This window comes from Daktulosphaira vitifoliae, unplaced genomic scaffold, assembly GCF_025091365.1.
Source record: "Daktulosphaira vitifoliae isolate Bord-2020 unplaced genomic scaffold, ASM2509136v1 Scaffold_1, whole genome shotgun sequence".
Classification (NCBI taxonomy): domain Eukaryota; kingdom Metazoa; phylum Arthropoda; class Insecta; order Hemiptera; family Phylloxeridae; genus Daktulosphaira; species Daktulosphaira vitifoliae.
The window spans coordinates 51,174,277-51,176,898 of NW_026099572.1; positions in this window are offsets into that span (position 1 = coordinate 51,174,277).

The window sequence follows — 2,622 nt, forward strand, 5'->3', positions numbered from 1 at the left end:
ATTTTTTGTGTCTGTTACCACTTTTTCTCAGCTCTCACCGAACGGATTTCTTTCAACGATACGTCAAAAGATCACAAATCGTATATAGTCGAAGACATTACCCTTAAAAATTGGAAAAAAATTCCCTCATTCCCTGTAAATGGGGGAAACCTCCAAAAAAATTACAAATTTAAAAATCGCAAATTTTCGAAATTTTTTCAATTTTTTTACTTAAAAGTGCCATAACTTTTTCAAAAATAAACATATCAATATAATTCTTTTTTATATAGATGCATAATATCAATACCTTTCATTTGGTATATTTTTTTTGTAAATCTGACCCTTTATCTGCCTACAGGGGGGAATTTAAAAAGACAACTTTTTCACAAAAAATTTACTTTTTCAACTTAAATTTTGAAAGTGTTCCGGAAGGTCTGACACTTTTATATATATCTTAAATTAAAGCTATTGTAATATACTTTAATTTGAAAAAAAAAATTTGACCTCTGGACTTGTCTTCATGGCGAAAATGGCTATCGAATGTTATTTTCGTGTGAAAATTCTCGATTTTATTTTTTATATTATATTTAATTTTATAATGCTATAACTTATTGAAAAAGTGTATGGATCAACACAATTTTTTTATGAGAATATAATATTATAATATATATAATATAATATTTTTTAATAATCCTTTTTCATTCGACATACTTTATCATAATCAGGATATTAATAAGGAACTAGCAGATCATGTAGCTTTTGGAATAATACACCAATTTTTTAAAATTAAACACTATCTAAAGATTTGCATCGAAGCGTTTTTTTTTATAGTGATTTTAATCACTGTCAGATATCATTATACTTGATCCAACTATGCCTCGTCACCACTGTGCCGCGATCCCCCTGTGCTAGGTTTTTTTTAAAAATGGCTTAATCAATATGATTTTTTAAATTACACATTTTATTATACTTATATTTTCGTGTATGTATTTAAACAATAATTGTATTGTTTAATTTCAATTGGGATGGGGTGAATGTGTTACGACTGTCTAGTCTTAAGGTTGTAGACGACGGGATATGCAAGATAATAACACGTGGCGCGTGGAGAGATACAAACATACATACAGGTGAAACTAATATAAGCGTGTTAAAAGTAGAAACGAAAATAGTAATAATTGCGATTATAGTGTAATCATTATACTATTATAGCAACTGATAAAGACGAGCGTACACGCAGTTAATTCTAAAAATAAATTACTCTATATAGTAATACAGAGTGTTTGATTAACTATGCCTCACAAATTATCTATGAAAATATAAGAGTTATCCCTTTTTTTTTGATGAAATAATATGTTTCTATCTTGGGCTTCTCAGTGAGTAAAATTACATTTTTATGATCATACCTCATGCTTTAAATCAGTATCAAATTTCAATTTTTAAATGTTAACCCTATTTTTTTATAGAATCATTTTATATTCAGTTAAAAAAAATTTTCATAAAATTTTTTTTAATTTTATTCAGTTATCAGCGAGCTATGATTTATTAAATTTTAGGAGACGTGAGTATTACTCACGTTGATTTATAAATGACGCGCAAATTTTACAGGTCGTAAACCGATAACCGAGAACAATACACTGATAGTTCTTATCGGTACACTAAATATTATTGTTACTGTATTTAACCGACTACTGTTTTATTTGTTAAATTCGCTAAACTCTAAATAGTGAAATTTTGTTTAGAATTTATCAAAATTTTTGATTTTTTTGAGAATTTTTTTTTTTATGCTTAACAAGATTAATAAAAAAAAAATTGGGTTGCTAATTGAAAAACTTAAGTTGATATTGATTTAAGGGTTAAGGGATGAATATGAAATCTTTATTTTTCTTGTCAAGTAGCTCAACAAATAAAATAATTACATATATGATAACACTAATATTTTTAAAGATAATTCCTGAGTCGTAGTTAGTCTACTCTGTATACTAATATTTTACCTTGCTGATCGTCTAAACACTACTCGTGTGTAAATGCGTACTTGCTTATACTGAGGGAAACAACTTTAATGTTCGCACACGACAAATATATTATAACTATTTTACTATTTAAAATTTGCATTTTTAATAAAAAAATATTATTAAAAAATGTAGAGTTAAAAATATACAATTAATTTTCTCCTTTTAATTAATTTTAGTAGGGGGTGCGATCGTCTCGCCTACCATACCACTGCCAATTTATTAAAATTTATTAAAATTTGTCAAAATTCTTGTATTTATTATTAAACATTTAAAGACCTTAATATTGAAGATTACATTTTTTGTACTTTTTCTTTATTGAATTTTAATTTATTAAATTCTATAAATTTAATTGCATATGTTCTACCGATATTATGTTAAAATCAATTTATCATGATTGGTTGATCTATTTCTAACAAATGAGAAATAAAAAAACCCAGCACAGGGGGGTCGCGGCACAGTGGTGACGTGGCATAGTTGGATCAAGTATAATGATATCTGACAGTGATTAAAATCACTATCAAAAAAAAACGCTTCGATGCAAATCTTTAGATAGTGTTTAATTTTAAAAAATTGGTGGATTATTCCAAAAGCTTCATAAACTGCTAGTTCCTTATTAATATCCTGATTAAGA